The following is a 10,278-nucleotide window of genomic DNA, read 5'->3' on the forward strand; positions in this document are numbered from 1 at the left end:
TTATTGGCGAGGAAGGCTTGAATTAATTATTAATCATAGTTCTGCTGCCATTCAATTGTATGCAATTCCCGAACAGTTAGGCTGGAAATCGGCCAGCTAAACCAATACCAAATTGGATCTGGTTTAAAAATACTAAGTCCACTCAGTTGAATGGAGAAGAACGGTGGCGTGGGACGTAGGTTTAGGCAATATTAAGCAATGTATTTATTTTTAACTGAGTTTAACAGGGCTGGGGAATAATTTTGTTCAGGTAGAGATGGTAAGGTGTTAAATAAATGGGCATGACTGAAAATTAACAAGCCACTACAGATGCATCCTAGGCTAATGAGGGAAGCAAAGATACAGACAGCAGAAATTTTGACATTTTTACCAATTATCCTTGGATATGTTAAAGATGCTAATGAATAGCGCATTTTAAAATTTTATAACACTGTTCAAAAATGGAGAATAATAAATCCATTAAGTACAAAAATAAACAACCTAACATCACTGATAGGAAAATCGTCATCAACAACAAAATTAAGATGAATAAGGAAAGACTAATATAAACTGTGAATAGAAAATTGAATCTTAATAACCTGGTTGAGTTACTCAGTGAAGTAAAGATGGCTGATAAGGTAGTGCAGTTACTACTTACTTGGTAAACATTATTCCTCTGGTGTTTAGGGCAGCCACAAAGCTCTTCCAACCCTGTCTAGTTTTGGCAAGTCTTTCAATGGATCTCCAGCTGTACCCCATGTTTTCCAGAATCAGAATCAGGTTTATTATCACTGACATATGTCATGAAATTTTCTGTTTTGCAGCAGCAGTACAGTGCAAGGCATAAAGATGTAAAAATTACTATAAGTTACAAAAATAAATAAATAGTGCAAAAGAGGAACAGCAAGGTAATGTTCACGGGTTCATGGACAGTTCAGAAATCAGGCGGCATGGTAGTGTAGCAGTTAGCGTGACGCTATTACAACGCCAGCGATCAGGGTTCGATTCCCATCGCTGTCTGTAAGGAGTTTGTACACTCTCCCGTGTCTGCGTGGGTTTCCTCCGGGTGCTCCGGTTTCCTCCCACAGTCTAAAAGACGTATGGGTAGGTCAATTTGGGTTTAAAATGGGCGGCGCGGACTCGTTGGGTCGGAAGGGCCTGTTACCACGCTGTAAATAAAATTTTTAAAAAATTTTTTTAAAAAATCTGATGGCAGAGGGGAAGAAGCTGTTCCTAAATCATTGAGTGTGGGACTTCAGGCTCCTGTACCTCCTCCCCGATGGTAGTAACGTGAACAGGGCATGTCCCAGATGGTGAGGGCCCTTAATGATGGATGCTGCCTTTCGCTCCTGTGCATTGGAGCCTCCATACCAGGCGGTGATGCAACCAGTCAGAATGCTCTCCACCATACATCCATAGAAATTTGCAAGAGTCTTTGGTGACATACCAAGTCTCCTCAAACTCCTAATGAAGTAGAGCCACTGGCGTGTCTTTTTTGTGATTGCATCATTGTGTTGGGCCCAAGATAGATACTTCGAGATGTTGATGCCCAGGAACTTGAAGCTGCTCACCCTTTCCACCACTGACCCCTCAATGAAAACTGGTGTGTGTTCTCCCGACTTCCCCCTCCTGAAGTCCACAATCAATTCCTTGGTCTTGCTGCAGTTGAGTGCGAGGTTGTTGTTGTAACACCACTCAACCAGCCAATCTATCTCCTCCTGTACGCCTCCTCATCACCATCTGATGTTCTGCCAACAAGAGTGGTGTCATCGGCGAATCTATAGATGGCTTTTGAGCTGTGTCTAGCCACACAGTCATAAGCGTAGTGAGAGCAGAGGACCTTGAGGTGTACCTATGTTGATTGTCAGTGAGGAGGAGATGTTATTACCCATCTGCACTGTTCTAGCTTGGATACCACAGCTCTCATCATGTTGTCTCTGGATGGCTTTGTTATTGCTTGACTCCAAGTGTTGCATCTCACTGCTACTCAAGAAATGGAAACAACTTCCATCCAAAACATACAATGTCTAACATTTTGTGGTATTGATAAATTCTTGGGTGCACCACCTAAGTAACCTGTCTCAGACAATTGGTTTGAAATTGGAACAACAATCTGCTGGAGGAACTCAGCGGGCTGAGCAGCATCTGTGTGTGTGGGGGAGTGGGGGAGGAATTGTCAATATTTTGGGTCGAAAGCCTGCATCAGGTTTGAGATTGTTCTGGGCCAAAAGATACAGCAGGTTTTTTTCCTGCACAAGGTTTTATGAACTAAAGTGAGTTTGTAAATGCCGTATCTGTCTCTGTATTCCTTCTCTCTCAGGCAAGATTGAGCCTGGCTTGCTTCCACTCCAATTCTCTGGACTCTGAGTGACTGTCGAAGTTAATGTTGAACCTAATCCAGGAGGTGACTAAAGGAGTGGGCAAATGGGAACTTCGGGTTAATGGTGAGCTGGTGTGCTCTTTACACTGTTTACACTGGATTCTGTTTTCTCCTGACAAAATGACTTGAGGTTCTCAATGCCAGCTTGAATGCTCCTCCTCCATTTTGATGAATTGTCACAGGCCAGTGGGGATGTAACATTTGTTCAAAGAGGTCTTTGAATCTTTTCCTCTATTCAACTGTTACTCTCTTTCTGTTACAGAGCTCAAAGTAGTGTGTCTATTACAGGAATCTGGTGCTGTACACTCAAATGACTTGGCCCCAAAAAACTGACCGAGAGTAACTAGGGCCTTATTGGTGGGGATGGACACTGACGTTTGTTTAATGATCTTACCAGTGGATTTGGAGGATTTTGCAGAGGCAGTATTGGTGTTATCTCTTCAATGCCTGAACATAAGGTATCACCAACTTCTAAGTGTACAAGAGGGCAAGGATTACTCCTGTCTGGTAGACCATGAACTTTGTGCTAGACCTGAAGTCCTGATCTTCAAACACTTTTTTCCTCAAATGTCCAACATCTGAGCTGCAGCACTGATGGAAATGGTAAACTTAATTACCGATGTCTGTCATCATTGAAAGGTTGGTCCTGCGTCATGGGACTCAGTTCACATTTTTATAGTCTCTAAGTAGACCTTTATTGTTGGAAGGTGGTGTAGGTCCTTAGGTTTGCACATGCTGAGAATATTTAAGTTAATGAGTCAACTATGACTTGGAGCTCAGCCTCCGAATATGCACATATACAAGTGCTGAGTACTTCAGCTCAGTGACTGAAGTCAGGGGAGACTTGGATTTGAAGTGGAGGAGGCATAAGTTGAACATTGTTCCAGATGTCCTGTAGATAGGTTCTATTCTAAGGGGGGATTCTTTGGAGGTGAAGTGCAAAATTCTGGGGAGAGGGAAAATATTAAAGGAGGATCTGAGGGGCTAGTTTTTCACACAGAGTGTGGTGGGTATATAGAACAAGCTGTCAGAGGAAGTGGCAGAGGCAGGTACAACTGGAATGTTTAAAAGACATTTGGACGGGGTACTTGGATAGAAAAGGTTTAGAGGGATATGGGCCAAACGAAGGCAAAGTTTAGATAGATATCTTGGCAAGGACAAGCTGGGCTGAAGGGCCTGTTTCCATGCTGTTTAACTCTATGACAAAGAGACACTTCGGTCACGTATTCACGCATATGGAAAGAGGATGACATGCCAGGGAACTTGTGTCACAGGACTCATTTTCCAGCATCTCAAAGTCACTCTGTTTCTCTGCTGCAGACTGTCACTCTTTTCTAGCGCAGACTGTTACTCTCTTGTGTTTCTCCATTACAGACTGTTGCTCTCTCTACTTCACTGCAGACTGTCACTCTCTATTTCTCCAATGCTGACTGTCACTCTTTTTCGAAGGCAGACTGTCACTCCCTGTATTTCACCAGTGCGGACTGTCACTCGCACTCTCTATTTCTGCACAGCAGACTGACGCCTTATTTCTGTAGTGCAGACGGCCGTTCTTTCTAATCTCCAGTGCTGACTCTCTCTCGCCCCCTTGTTCCCCGCCTCCATGCTGTAATTGCTGAACCGGTCTGAAGGGCTTCCTTCCACACACACACACACACACACGGAGGCCTAGAACTGTCAAGCGGGCCGGAGCGGAATTGTGCTCCCGGGGCCAGTGCGGGGACGCGGCTGACGGCCGGGCTGCTGCGGCTGGGACCGAGCGCGGTGCTGCAATGGGCGGCTGGGTGGGAACAGCAGCAGAAAGCGATTGCTATGAGTGGCTGCCGGGATATGGGAGGTTTGTCAGCCGTTGATGTCAGAGCTCCAGTGGCGCAATCGGTTAGCGCGCGGTACTTATACAGCAGTACAGAGTGAGCAATGCCGAGGTTGTGAGTTCGAGCCTCACCTGGAGCACATGTTTTACGGGCACCCCCGAGGGGGGGGGCGGGGGTCATCTGCAAATTCCCCTGACTGTAAATACTATCCCCCCCCACCCCTCCACCTTCCCCACCCCCAATATCTTCTCCGTTTTGAGGAAAATCATTTTATGAGCAACGCAGTATTTTAAACTTCTGATAAATAAGCCATTGCAGCCTGTTCCCAGTTTTTTTTTAAAAAAAGCATTATTTTATGGTAACTTACCTGTACATTTATGAAATGCCATTGTAAATTTTCTGAAAATTAAACCCTCAAAAGGCCTTTACAAATGAGATAAAATTATTCCTAAAGCACTTAGCAATTAGAAGTACAAAATATGCTTAAATGTGAATAAAGTGTTTTTTTCTAGCTGGAACTTTGACACCATACTAAATAATACAAACCCTGCATTATTTTTGTACAGTTACGATCCTAAAAGGCAAAATAATGCATTTGGGACTGTAAGATCTATAGGCAAAACAATAAGAATATTTTTCTCAAATAACATATCAATACTAATGTGCACTCAGAAAACAATGCTTATGTGGATGCATATAGGATTCCCAGACATGCTGTCATGATACCTTTGGAGTCATAGAGAGATACAGCACAGAAACAGGCCCTTCAGCCCACTAAGTGCATACTAACTGTCAAGCAGCTATTTTAACACTAATCCTACCCTATCTCATTTTATCTTCCCCACATTCCCATCAAATGCAACACATAAAATGCTGGAGGAACACAGCAGGTCAGATGGTGGGGGCATCCAATGCCCCCAGATTCTGCCACCTGCACACCAGATGCAATTTACAGTGGTTGATTAACGTACCACCCCACATGTCTTTGGGATGTAGGAGAAAATCAGAGCACCCGGAGGAAACCCACACAGCCACAGAAAACTCCACAAATGTCAGGACTGAACCTGGGTCGTTGGAACTGTGAGGCAGCAGCTCTGCCAGCTGTGCAACTTTGTCCTAGCTAGGGACCCTCTGTGATCTCTTTACACCTCAACCACTTGGAGACAAGGGAAACTCTCTCAAAATATGGCTGATAACAACCATGAAGAACCAAATCATTGAGGCTAAGGAGCAATGCAACCAAAGACACCAGTTATTATTTATTTATTTGTCACATGTACATCGGAACACACAGTGAAATGCTTTTAATGGGGGCAGCCCGCAAGCGTCGCCACTCTTCTGGCGCCAACATAGCATGCCCACAGCTCCTAACCTGTACGTCTTTGGAATGTGGGAGGAAACCAAAGCACCTGGAGGAAACCCACGCAGGCACACAGGGAGAACGTACAGACTCCATTGAACCCGGGTCGCTGGAGCTGTAATAGTGTTACGCCAACCACAACACTACCGTGCCTTCATTAGGTAAGCCACCAGCAAGCTAAAAATTTGCTCCTGGTACCTTGATAAATCAGGATTTATTATGAATCAACCAGTGGTGGTCTGCTGTCTGTACAATAAAGCAACACCACCAACCTTAAAGGAACAGTTATATCCAACAATTGCATGAACTGCCACCCAGTATAAATACACTACATTCCTTCCACCTTTTAAAAGAAAGAAATGATCAACATGTACAAAAATGTGGAAGCATTTATGTTAATGTGTATGTTAATGTATACAAGTATTTTAGATAAAATTCACAAGCATGGTTACAAGAATTTACCAAGGTTCATTTCTGATCTCTGGTGTGTGGAGTTTACATATTTTCCCTGTGACTGTGTGGGTTTCCTTGGAGCACTCGGATTTCCTCCCACATCCCAAAGACGTGTGGGTTGGTACATTAATTGGCCACTGTAAATAGCCCCTAGTAAAATCTATGGGGAGTTGATGGGAATGTAGGGAGAATAGGCTACAGGGAAAATTAATGAGAAATGGGATTGTCTACAAGCCAGCATAGACTTGATGGGCAAAAGTGGCCTCCTTCTATGCTGTAAGGTATTATGCTAATACCATGTGGTCTAATTTTCTTTTATGATCTCTTGTGTGACATCTGAAAATCCAAAAACATCACATGACCTGGGGTTCCCTTGACTGCTTGTTACAACCTTAAAAAACTTGAACAAATGTGTCAAACATGATTTTGCTTTCATAACTCCATGCTGACTGCTCTATCTTCTGAAAGCATTGTCACCACTTTCTTAATAACAGATTCAACCATTTGCTCTACTACTGATGTCAGGCTAACTGGTCAATAGTTAACTGAACAATTAACTCTACTGCAGACTGCAACCCCAGGCTCTGGCAGTGTTTGTTTCATCCTGGCAGAATGAACTAAACCCCAGGTGGATTTTTGCCCTTGCTCTGATGTCTCCTAAACAAACAGGTTCCATGTGGATATTTTGAAGAAGAACCAGCCAAATAAAAAATGTACTTGTAAGTTTTTGTATAGTCCGACAACCGCCTGGCTCCTGGTGGGCCTATCAAGACAGCCATGGCTTCAATCAACAAATAGACAAATTGTCCCATATGTTAGATATAGTAAAGTTACTAATCACCTTGTGGTCTATGTGGACTTCCTCACACGAACTCCGCTCTTGTTTCAAGGCATTTACTATGCTTTTGTATTCCTGCCTTTAGGTCACTTTGATGTGATGGTCATCATGGCTGCATGCCCTGGTATTCTACTATCAATAAACTGAGTGTTTTCATCAATTAACCATAAGTTTGAAAATATGTATCACCAGTCTCTCTGTCAGACTCAATTTGTGCAGAAGAAGGTTCAATGCTTTTTTTAAATCTTTGATTTTTTTTCTTTGTTCAGCTTCCCAATAAGCTTTGTGAAACTGTGTCCTTTTAGAAATCATTGCTTTAAGTTGTATGACATTATTGACTGGCTCCTCAAATTCTATGGTTTCCAGTGTCTGAGAGTGCTCAGTGCTATTTATTTTTCAGTTTCAGTTTGTTTGTTTTGTCTCCCTCACAGCATTTCTCAGTGTTTCCAAACTGAATGACTCTACAATAGCAGCCACAGCCCTTCTTTAAGTAGTTTCATGCTCATGGCATTTATTTTGAACCTCACATACACCTTCCAATGCATTGCACCTTTGTATAGGTGGCTGTTCCCTTACATCTGCACTGAATCTGGGGTGGAGCATGTGATCCTGGAGGGAAAAGAGACCCATCTGTTTGCCCTTGTCTTCTTTCACACTGGATGTGGTGCTTAAACAAAACATGTGATCTGATACAAGTGGTCTGATCCAGTCTCTGCTTGATGCTGGCGGCGTCTAGGTGTGGTCAGTACACATGAACAGATGCCAGAGATTAATGCTATCTGCTGCAGTATCAGTTTTTGGATGCTTGTGATCCCCATGAGCAAGGTATCGCTCCTGGTAAATGACATGGCTAGCATCGTATATGTATTGATGTTAAATGGATCAAAGAATATGGGGGGAAGATGAGAAGAGGCTACTGATGTGGTGGTCATATTGGACAGCGAACAGGCCTGAAGGGCCAAATGGCCCACTCCAGTCCTTATTTTCTGTTTTTCTGTGTTGTGCCTGTGGATGTCTTGCCCCATCACTTGGCTATTTGCTGCAATATCAGATATTCATCACAAAACTCTTACCTTTTACCTTAATGATAATTTGAAATTCACTGTAATCTTCTGCAACACCATCTGTGGCATAAATACCATTTATCAGGTTAATTTTCCAATATTTTGAATACCTCTAATGGATTCAAGAGTCCCCTTTGTGTTAGCTCTGCATATTTACTTCCCTGTTGACAAAGCATACATGGACTCTAACTCTCTATGTGCTATATTGTTGGACTGATGCAGTTCATAAAGGAGGCTCACTATCAACTTCTCAAGGGCAGTTAGGAAAAGGCAAAAGACACTGGCCTATAGGTGGTTCTTGCCCTCTGCCTCCACTGCCCCCCCTCACCTCCATATCCTGAAAAAATGATTGTAAAGAAAAGATCTGCCTGCTTTCACAAAGTAGTGAAAGGCATTTTATTCTTTTGCAATTGAAGCAACAGGTTGTATGGAATGGATATACTGAGACTATGTGATTTCTTAGGCAGGATCTTTCACATTTTGTAATCATGTGACCTCTGCATTTCCCACTTTTCAAATCCATATGACTTGCTAATTTTCCTTGGCCACCACATGAGTGGATTCCAATGAAGAAGCCGCAGTGGATGCCATTGGATGCCATAAGATCTTTATTAGTCACATGTACATCGAAACACACAGTGAAATGCATCTTTTTGCGTAGAGTGTTCTGGGTCAGCCCGCAAGTGTCGCCACGCTTCTGGTGCTAACATAGCATGCCCACAACTTCCTAACCCGTACATCTTTGGAGTGTGGGAGGAAACCCATGCAGACACGGGGAGAACATACAAACTTCTTACATACAGTGGTGGGAATTGAACCTGGGTTGCTGGTGCTATGTTAGTGTTACGCTAACCATTACACTACCGTGCCTGCCCTAAAAAATATGGAACGCTTCATGAATTTGCATGTCTTATTACTACTCCTGTAATGTTGAACATCTCTGTCTGCCATATCATATCTGCATCTTGAATGACTGAAATTTTGTTTACATTTATTCAGTATCTTTTCCATCACAATGGTAATCATACTCACTTTTTGAAAAGAAAGATCTGGGCTGTTTTAGAGCCTGTTGGTGCTAATTAGCTAACCTGAACACTATGCTGTCCCTCAAACCTCAGTCCAGGATGGTTCCATTGTTGCAGTGCCTTGCTAGTCCTCTCAAATTCACAGTCTAATTGCCAATTTCTTCCTTTGGCATCTAATTACATGTACCAATGTTGTCATTTAGAAATATCTTAGATGGTGTTGAATTGAAGTGCATCTTTAATTTTTTTTGACCACTTTGTCAAACAGGACACCAAATACACTATATGGTGCCAACAAGTTGGTATTGTGTAAGAAACTGAAGTCACTTCTACTAATAGGATAGTTTTCTTATACTCATGGATTATAGCATTTTGTTCTTTAGAATTTTCACCTGTAACTTCTAAAGTGTTATTGGATTGCAAGTAATTACTAAAAGCCTTTTGCATTCTGTCATATTTACTGAGCATTATCCCATCTTGCCTTGAACCCTGCTTTCTTGTGCTACTTTTTATTCAGCATTGAGGGATTTGTACTTTAGTTTAGCCATGCCTTTATTTAAGTTGTAGACTTAGCAGCCTCACTTTAGAAATACAAAATCTGACTACAAACTCCCACACTCGTTATCCATCTCATTGCTAGTCTCACAGTTGTTGGGTTTCTCTTGTTTTCATTTTGATCAAGAGATACTACTCTTTCATAAAGCCAGCTTTCACACCCATTACATACAAATGGAAAAAACAATGTTCTCCCTATTCTTATCTTAGTGCAGTAACATATTTACCTTTCATCATCTTGATCAAATTCAGTACTGACGTTTTCCTTAACTTTAGCACTCTAACCTCCAGAGTGTCCACTCATTTCTGTCCATTCTGCTCAGGACTGATAATAAATATGATAATCATCAGAGCTGTTAAACAATTAAAACACATTAATCATAATAATTAGCTTAATTAAATATATTAATCATGACTAATTACATATTTAATTACACTGTTAACCAATGGAAATGTCTTCTCTAACTAAAATGGACATTAAAAGGGGCTTTACTTTGCACATGAGGAGATGAGAAGTGTGGAGTGGTTGAAATAAGTAGCCAGATTATATTTAAGAGGAACCAGGTGGGTACATGAAGGGAAAAGGAATGGAGGATATGCTGACAGAAGAAATGAAGTAAAGTGGAAGAAGTCCTGCACAGAGCGTCATTAATGGTGTGGCTCTGTTGGGCCAAGTGGCCTGGTCTTCTGCTACAACATTCTGGTATAATGATACTCTCAAACTTCATCTGACCCAACAATAAAGTTTTTCCCCATAACGGTTTATCTTGATAACCATTCAGGCAAGTTCTGGTGGATTCAGGTCTGGAT

The 10,278-nt window shown here is 42.1% G+C and overlaps 1 non-coding gene across 1 annotated transcript; it reads left to right on the top strand.

Moving 5' to 3' along the window:
- The first annotated feature begins 4,219 nt into the window (after positions 1 to 4,219).
- Positions 4,220 to 4,312, top strand: trnai-uau (transfer RNA isoleucine (anticodon UAU)). Its single transcript is given in 2 exon segments — positions 4,220 to 4,257; positions 4,277 to 4,312. It is a non-coding gene; the product is annotated as a tRNA-Ile (tRNA).
- The last annotated feature ends 5,966 nt before the right edge of the window (positions 4,313 to 10,278 follow it).

Source organism: Pristis pectinata, chromosome 3 (assembly GCF_009764475.1).
Source record: "Pristis pectinata isolate sPriPec2 chromosome 3, sPriPec2.1.pri, whole genome shotgun sequence".
NCBI classification, from domain to species: domain Eukaryota; kingdom Metazoa; phylum Chordata; class Chondrichthyes; order Rhinopristiformes; family Pristidae; genus Pristis; species Pristis pectinata.